We start from the raw sequence: 9,591 nt of genomic DNA on the forward strand, positions 1-9,591 counted from the left end.
AAAAGAAAATGTGTGGCTATTGATTATATGGTTATTCATTAGTCAGATAGGGGAAAGCCACTGAACACCTAATTATAGGAAGGCTACGTAAAGACTTGTCATTACAAGCATGTCAATAATAGCCAGGGAAATGTAATACTTTAGAGGAAAGGTGTACTATGTTTAGTTAAGGATCCAATAGGACATGTCCAGAATAACAATTCCAATAGCGCATCTCCCAAAATTGCATTTTCTGTTGGGTTTAATTTGGAACTACTACTTCTAAGTCCTAGACTAGAGCAATAGTAAAAGTGCAACTGTTGTTGTGGTCCAAGCAATAAAAAGTTAATAATCTCTTGTCCACATCTTGTAATTTAGTGTATTTAACATTTCCCTGCTTAAATCTTCATTATACTTATGTTAACTCTGAATCTGTTAATATCTTACCAATACGACTTTGGTAAAAAAAAAAAAAGGTAATGACTCTAATATAGTGTTTAAATTCTGACTTGTAAAAATCTAGTGCTACTCTATCCCCAGTTTAATCCAGAAACCATAGATATGAGATTCATTTCTTCCTGGTCTGGACAAATTTCGTAGTCGTATATTGTTACGCATAGAAAGTAGTAGATACCCCGGAAGCCAAGTTGGATAGGTTTACCAAAGCTGTAATTTCTGCCGGAATGAAGCTTAAACTCGATGGGTTAATTTACTAAAGGATTAGAGCATGCTTACTTTGCAAAGAATACCCAATCATGTGCAAGGAATATAAAAAAAGGATTCTTTTTTGCATATAACTGTATGATTGAGGTCAACTCATCTTCACTAAGCTAAGTGATTTTTCACTTTGCAAAGGGAGTTTACAAAGAAAATGGCTCTACACATTTAGAAAATCAAATCAAATGGGTCAGGCTACCCCCCCCCCCCCCCCCCCTCTCTTCCACTGACATAAATATCTACTATCTTCAAATTACTTCCACTAACATAAACATTTGGTAAATCCAAGCTTGGGTGTAGAAGTCAGACTGGTTAGCAGTAAATATATTTTGGTGGTTGGACCAAGCTTGCATATCTAATAACTGGCCATGCAAGCTAAATTGTTAGATCCTGAACTTAATATATGCTGCAGTTTGATTGTTTTTGTTTGGCATGAAGGGAAAGCTAAATTCACTGCAGCTAGATCGCAGGCAGGAAATGATTCAGGAGAGACGTCATTGATGTCCACCCTGGCCATATCCACCAGTACATACTATCTACTTTGCATTCATCAAATACATGCATTTTAGAGCGTGTGGAACATTCAGCGAACACAAAGCAGCCAGTTTTTTGTACAGATGTCTGCTTTCAGGGCAAATGCTGGCAGCATCTTGCCCTGACTCCATGACAGCTAAGTGTTTGAAATAAGTGTGTTTGCCACACGCAGTATATACAATATATGGCCTAAGGCTCGGTTCACACAGGGGCAACACGACTTTCGGAGGCAACTTGGACGCGGCTTGGACGCGACTTACAACACTACTTTAAGTCGCCCCAGGCCAGGTGACTTGCCGTGGCCAATCAGAGAATGAGCTCTCAGGGGGGAACTCCTTTTGAGAGCTGATAATTCTCTGAGAGTCGCCTCCGTATGGACAGAGATCCGACTTGGAGGCGACCTCCATTGAAATCAATGGGTACCAGTCGCCTACAAGTCGGATTGAAGTAGTACAGGAACCTTTTCTGAAGTCGGAGTGACTTCAGTAGTGTGCATTAAGACGGCTCTCATTCACTTACATTGATTTCTACATGTGCGACCTGAGGGGACTTGGGGCGACTTGAAGTCTGATCTGAGTCGCCCCTGTGTGAACCGGCTCTAAGAGTAGATTGTTCAGTGCTGGGGATTATACCATAGCAGTGTTCTTTATCAAATAACTCCAAATGTACTTCCTGTGAACCATACTACATGGATTATTTTATCAGAATCTCCTTATGTTTTGTTTCCAATGTGCGGAAAACAAAATCGATAGATCTCTATGATGATCTGCTGATTGCATTCTGTTTGTAATTTAATCACAACCTAGGGGTAGCAAAATGTATTAGAGAAATAATTTTGATGGTTTACATACTTTTGCACATATATAGTTGATCATGAGTAAATGTACTCTGTATGTAGGCATGGAAAATGTGATTTGGATGATATATCATGTGTTCTTGATGTTATGATGACAGTTCTGATTTATGAGGTAAAATATGTATGCAATGTTTGTCAAACAGAGAATATTTATGATCTACAATCTGTCTTCGGCATGGTCCTTGGTTTGGGGCTAACTTCCATTATGTTTTATAGTAAAACTAAGGTAAGAGGTAATGGGCACATCTGGAATTGCTTATTGGTTTCGGAAAGTTATTTTTTATGTCATATGATATTGTGATTGATTACATGTGTTCTTTCACCATATTTTTGGCACTGAGCTTCTTGTAAGTAAAGTTGCACATTTATAATACTTTTAAGACTGAATATTTATATTATTTCATAATCCCAATAGTGACTAATTCTCTGTTAGTGGGAGACTGAGTGCCAACTATCAGGAGCTTGTCTGAGATCGGTTATGTTCAATAAGTTGAATGAGCCACAGGCTTCTCTCGTTTCTCAGGGATTCCAGGAAAAAAAGGTCTCATTGGTATTACAGGGTATAATAAAGGTATAATCCGGCAGTGTGTGTGTGAGACACCTGATTTATAGCATTAGTAGATTTTCCCGCTGGTGACACGGAATGGTATAGGAAGCCATTGAGTGTTGAATTGGAGTACACTCACAATAGTTAGTTTGTGAACATGGCAAACAACCCCTGATATGTAACCACGTTGCAATTTTGTAACTCAGTTGGTGGTCTGGGTTTGTATTGTATTAATCTTCTAAAAAAAAAAACAAAAAAAAATTTGGACAGCATAGCAACAATGTAGTGGGGCTGAGAAAAATAACATCTCTTTGACTTCATTGTCATCTGCATTTCACAAATGTATTGATAATGATTATGTTGGCTAGAAGAGGCACCCGTGATTGTTTGTTTTGTGCAGGCATTTGCATGATAGTACATAATAACAAGTAGATATCACAAGGTCATGGTTGACATTTTTGTGGTTGGGCTATATTACAGCACCGGATAACTGAAACGTAAAGTCTTCTTGTGTCGTGTAGTTTCCCATTGTAGATATGGTGGCAGCTGTTTGCTATTGAAGAATGTAGACTTGCTCTAAAAAGCTTTTTTTGGCTGTGAGAACTTCTCCTGGCTGCTGTAAGCTTGAATAGAAAGCAGTTGTATTAGGTTTACTCAATTGTGTGATAGAGCCACAGCGCTATCGGACTTCCTTACTGCTGCTAGTGATTGAATCCATCTGAAAGGTCAGGGGGAAACATCTGTATGGGAGCATCAGACATGAGAACTAATCCGGAGGCTGGAGAGGAGGGCGGCCGCAATGAGCTCTACTGCCAAAATGTGTGTATATTCATAGACACAGGGTTTTCTGTGATTTGACGTTTTCTATTCAACGCCTCATCCTTGGCAGACAAGCTGGATGTGTTTTAATGGCTTTGAAGTCCTCCTGCCATTGACATGTTGTCCTCCAGTCGGTGTCTGTGAGACAGCTTGAAACGTGCGGTACCCTATGCTGAATGTCAACTCCGACAAATTATATTTTAGAAGTGTAACGCCATTCTTCTTTCAGTGACACTGAAACATTAATATGTGTAATCACTGAAAATTATTGCATTATGAGAACAACTTTGAAATTGCTAAAAGGAGGTTTGTTGTTTGCAACTGAATTACATAGAATGCAAGTCATTGAGTCTGGGAAGGTCAGACAGGTTTTAGCTAGGACTGACAGTTTCTGTGAGATGGCAGCCTACTCCTTTAGGGAAAAACTGTAGATTATTCTTGCTTTAAGCAATATCGGTCATCTTTGCCCAGTTGGGAACATTTTATTGGTTGCTATAGACAAAACCTCTTTTTTTTTTTTTTTTCAGCTGACTTTGTGGATATTGGTTATTGATGGTATCAGTAGTTTCACATCCCCTGATCTTTAGATTGATTTGATTCTCACATTGAAGTTTGAGTTGCCCAAGTTTGTACCATGTTTATTTTACTTTAACGGTGTCAACACACCTTGGGCAATATTTAAATGTTCGTTAATATTGTTGTACAAAATGCAAGTTTGCATAAGATCTGTATGTATGTGCCCGGAGAGGGTAAAGGGAACACTGTAGGAACCAGTCTGTCACAAGGGGAGAAAAACAGCGATTGGCCAGAAAAGTCTTTAATGGCCCATTGAGTCTTCCTATGAGCAGGCTAAGGCATCAGGAAAGGCCTATAGACACACAAACATTGGTGTATGTCAGACAACAAACAACTGGATTGAGCAAACAATCTCCAATGTCTTAATGTGGTCGTCAAGTCTGGGTACATTGCCAGGCATTTTCCAGTGCAGGGAAAATGCATAGATGATTGTATTCAGTATTGAAGGTTCACACAAGTGAGGAATGTTGGGGAAATAAGGCCTGTACGCTGCAGTTTGTTGCATGAAAACATTGTGCCATAGGCACATAAGACATCTTGGGGTTGATTTACAAAAAAAAACTGGGTAGTGCAAAATCTGTGTGGCTCTTCATGGAAACCAATCCAATTCCAGTTTTTGTTTGTTGGCAAAGCTTAATTGAACAAACTGAAGTTAGAAGCTGATTGGCTACCATGCACAGCTGCATCAGGTTTTGCACCTTTTTGTGTTAACGAGCCCTGAAAAAACAAAATATATATTGTGTGCCTGGGTGCGTCGAAAGCTCTGTAGTTATTAGTGCAGTTTACAAATCTGCCATTAGAAACATCCATTTTTGTTCTCCACGTTTCCTTTTCTAAGCATTTTTTTTAAGTCTTCTTTTGCTTTTAGAAAGTACTGTTGTACGGCTGTACGGTTTAGATATTCACTTTGCATGCAGTTACTGCTGGACCTTGCCAGGAAGAAGACGTGACGTCATCGCGGCTCACGGTGCCGGAGCCGCGAACCCGGAAGACACGCTAAGGGCAAAATGTCAGCTCCCTTGGCGTGGACCGGCCTGTCATCGCGGCTCACAGCGCCGGAGCCGCGAACCCGGAAGACACGCTAAGGGCAAAATGTCAGCTCCCTTGGCGTGGACCGGCCTGTGATACAGGTAGGGCTGCAACTAACGATTATTTTCATAATCGATTAGTTGGCCGATTATTGTTTTGATTAATCAGTTGATAACCTTAAAAAAAAAAAAAAAAGTGTGGTGTATAATTTAGTTAATATGTAAACTTTAAAAAAAGGCAATTTATTCTTAAATATCTCTATGCAGTAGAAAATATAAATAACTAACTATATGGTTAGGGAGCAAAATATCTAATCCACTCTGAGAATAACAGACAGAAGAGATATACTGTATGTATATATATATATATATATATATATATATATATATATATATATATATATATATTGGAGGGGATATATACTGTATATACTATTAGAGGAAAGATATACTGTATATACTATTAGAAGTGATATACTGTATATACTATTAGAGGCTATATACTGTATATGCTATTAGAGGAGAGATATAATGTATATACTATTAGAGGGGATATATACTGTATATACTATTAGAGGGGATATACTGTATATACTATTAGAGGATAGATATACTTTTAAAGGGTCAATCTAGTACAGGGGTGTCCAAACTTTTTTCAAAGAGGGCCGGATTTGATGAAGTGAACATGCGCGAGGGCCGACCATTTTGCCTGACATTCTTTGAATCGTTAAAATTCGGTCTAAGTGTGTTCCTTCGAGCACTAATACATTGCCCAACAAGAATTCTCTTGCCTTTGTGGCTGTGTGTGGGAAGAATTGAGCTTGGGCGTATTTGTACATACTGTATTAATTGGCGTATAACACACACCTTCACTTTAAGAGGGAAGTTTCAGGAAAAAAAAACGTTTAAATAAAGAACTGTGAAGCAAAATAATGGTCAGTGCCCACCAATGCAGCCTAATCAGTGCACATCTGCAGACCCACCACAGCCAGGAATGCCCCCCACCATAGCCAGGAATGCCCCCCCATAGCCAGGAATGCCCCCCACCATAGCCAGGAATGCCCCCACCATAGCCAGGAATTCCCCCACCATTGCCAGGAATTCCCCCACCATTGCCAGGGACGCAGCACCATTGCCAGGAATGCCTCCCCAAATGCCTCACCATTGCCAGGAATGACTCACCATTGCCAGGGACACAGCACCATTGCCAGGGACGCAGCACCATTGCCTGGGACGCAGCACCATTGCCAGGAATGCCTCCCCAAATGCCTCACCATTGCCAGGAATGCCTCCCCAAATGCCTCACCATTGCCAGGAATGCCTCCCCAAACGCAGCACCATTGCCAGGAACGCAGCACCATTGCCAGGAACGCAGCACCATTGCCAGGAACACAGCACCATTGCCAGGAATGCACTGACGAGCGCCAAAGGAGAATCTCCTGTTTACACGGCGGCTTCTTTAATAGAAAGTCCCGCCTCCTTTGATGGACAGAAAAGTCGTCCAATGGCAGTGCAGGAGAAGGACTTCCTATTACAGAGGCCGCCCGTAAACAGGAAATTCTCCTGTGTACGGCGCTCGGTCCTGTCCTCCCTGTACCTTCCGAAGCATATATATCAGGGGTAATGAATTCAAATTAAAGGAGGTCCGGTCGCCAAAATTTTCTTTGGGCCGAGGTCCGAATCTCAAGTCTGTGCTACGACTCAGAAATATTGTAGTAACTATATATCTATCAAAAACATGAGAAATGTACAATTTCCTTAGCATTTCAACAATATTTATTGTCAAGTTAAATCTGGTGTCCATATCACAGCGCCCCTTTACATCAGGTGTCCCCATCACAGTGCCCCTTTACATCAGGTGTCCCCATCACAGTGCCCCTTTACATCAGGTGTCCCCATCACAGTGCCCCTTTACATCAGGTGTCCCCATCACAGTGCCCCTTTACATCAGGTGTCCCCATCACAGTGCCCCTTAACATAAAATGTGCACATCAGGATTTCCCTTAACATAAAATAAGTGTCATGCTGATAGGCACATTTTATATTAAGGGGCACTCTGATGGACACAACAAAACATGCCCCTTAACTTAAAATTTGCCCATCAAAGTGCCCCTTTTAATATAAAATGTACCTATCAGTGTTGCTCTTAAAATAAAATCTGCCCATCAGCGTGCCCCTTAACATGAAATAAGGGTCACACTGATGGGCACCTATTATGTTAGGAGGCATTCTGATGGACAATTTTTATTTTAAGGGGCATGCTGATGAGTATATTTTTAATGTGCACATCGATGGGCATATTTTGTAGGGCACATTTTGTTGTACCCATCAGCGTGCCCCTTAACAAAATATGCCCATCGATGTGCACATTAAAAATATACCCATCAGCATGCCCCGTAAAATAAAATTTGTCCATCGGATTACCCCTTAACATAAAAGGTGCCCATCAGCGTGACCCTTATTTTATGTTAAGGGGCACGTTGATGGGAAAATTTTATGTTAAAGGGAACTCTGATGGGCACATTTTATTTTAAGGGACACGCTGATGGGTATATTTTTAATGTGCACATCAATGGGCATATTTTGTTAAGGGGCACCTTGACAAAACATGCCCATCAGTGTGCACATAAAAAATATATCCATCAGCGTGCCCCTTAAAATAAAATGTGCCCATCAGAGTGTCCTTTAACATAAAATTTTCCCATCAGCGTGCCCTTTACAAAAAAAAGCCCCTTAAAATATGCCCAACAGTGTGCACAACACTGATCACTAATAGATAACTAATGTGCCCACATACCTTAACTGCAGCAGGAGTGTGGGCACAACTGAAGCTGCCTCGTGATGAGATCCAGGACCCGGGAACCGCGGGCAGCAGGGGGGCGGGGCGCGCACGTGACGTCACACCCCTACTGCCTGTGTCTCTTCAGCTCCGAGAGACGCGGCCAGGAGCAAGGGGCGGGCGCATGCGCGCAGCGTCACTGGTTGCTGGGGAAACCCGCGGTCCCAGCAAACCAGTGATTGCTGTCGCTTGCTACACTGGCGGCATGGCGGTCCGGGCAGAAGCGCTGCTCGGTCCGGACTCGGACCGCCATTTTAGTGACGGCTGATATATATCTTTTGTGGCCCCGGCGCTGGGAGATCGTCGGGGGCCACAAAAGATATGTATGTCCAAATAACCAGGCGGGCCGTTCAAAACCGGGCCGCGGGCCGCAATTGGCCCGCGGGCCGGACTTTGGACATGCCTGATCTAGTAAATATCATCAGACTTATTAACTTTAACCCCATTTTGTTACTGGCCGATTAATCGATTAATTTCATAATCGATTAGTTGTCGATTAATCGATGAGTAGTTTCAGCCCTAGATACAGGGACCTCGTTGTAAGGTAAGTATTTCATAATGCGGTGCATACTAGCTCACTATGCCTTTTGTCTTACAGGGGTTTTTTTTTTTCCTGAGGGTATACAATCACTTTAAAGCCTGTTTTTTGATAAGTATACAACATCCCCCATCGTCCGCCTTAACATCAGCCTGGATTTTGCATGCTTAGAAGTAATGCGTTATGATATAAACAGTCGCCAAAGATTGTGGATAGTTATTCAAAGTATGGACAGCTGAGATCAAAGTGGTGGGGCCCCTCACGCTAGCAGGGCTAAGGAATTGGGCGTTGGTACCATTTCAAGACTCTCCCTAACATTGATCATAATCTTTCCGTACTGCAGGTGGATTTTCAGCAAACTGAACAGGTGCTCAGCGACTTCAAAGTAAAGCCATCTGTGTAGTTTGTATTATAGTCCGCACAGCACAGCTCTTTGACTGAGATCAAACCATAGAACGTATGATGGCGTCCCTCTAGCTGTTCATACGTTTCTCTGTTCACAGGAAAGGCCTTCTCTAGAACGTTATTTGTGCTTATTGTGTGCAAGGCTTAAATCAATATTTTCCTTTTGCTATGAGTAAAGTTCACTTCTTTTGACGGAAAACCGTTTTTTCTCTATTATGGTCTCTAGGCAAATGGTAGTAACAGCTTTGCAATAAGCATTTCTGGTCTCTAAATGAGGTCATATAAGAGCAAATATTAATTGGTTCATGTTACAGAGACTTTCACTCATATTTTAGACATTAAATCATTCTAACCTTACTCCCTATTACATGTTTGGACTTTTTATTTTTTTGGTAGCAGGCAGCCTTTTTTTTTTTTTTTTTTTTTTTTTTTTTTAGAAGGAAAGTGCTCTCTACCTCTTTTCTTGCCCAGGCAAGAATGATGCAACCCATCTCCCCCTTCGGGATACAGATTCATTCCAAGAGGCTTTAGGACCGTCTTCCCCCAGTCAGCAGATCTTGTGCATGTAAAGTAGGGGTCCTGCTGTGAATGACCAGAAAGTCATAGCTGACTCCCAAATCCAAGATGGCAGCAGGGTAATGACAATAGCGATGAAGACTTTGGGCTCTAGGAAGGCAGTGTTGGACTTGGGTTAGTGATTAGTGTTCAATAGTTAGTAGATAGAGTACTTGCAGCTGCTGTGACATATCTCAT

At 41.6% G+C, this 9,591-nt stretch overlaps 1 protein-coding gene across 6 annotated transcripts in view; it reads left to right on the plus strand.

Annotated features, from left to right (window-relative positions):
- AGRN (agrin) overlaps positions 1-9,591 on the plus strand; it is a 713,847-nt gene that overhangs the window by 112,945 nt on the left and 591,311 nt on the right. The window lies entirely within an intron of this gene.

This window comes from Lithobates pipiens, unplaced genomic scaffold (assembly GCF_037356315.1).
Source record: "Lithobates pipiens isolate NorthernLeopardFrog02 unplaced genomic scaffold, aLitPip1_a1.2 Scaffold_27, whole genome shotgun sequence".
Taxonomy (NCBI): Eukaryota; Metazoa; Chordata; class Amphibia; order Anura; family Ranidae; genus Lithobates; species Lithobates pipiens.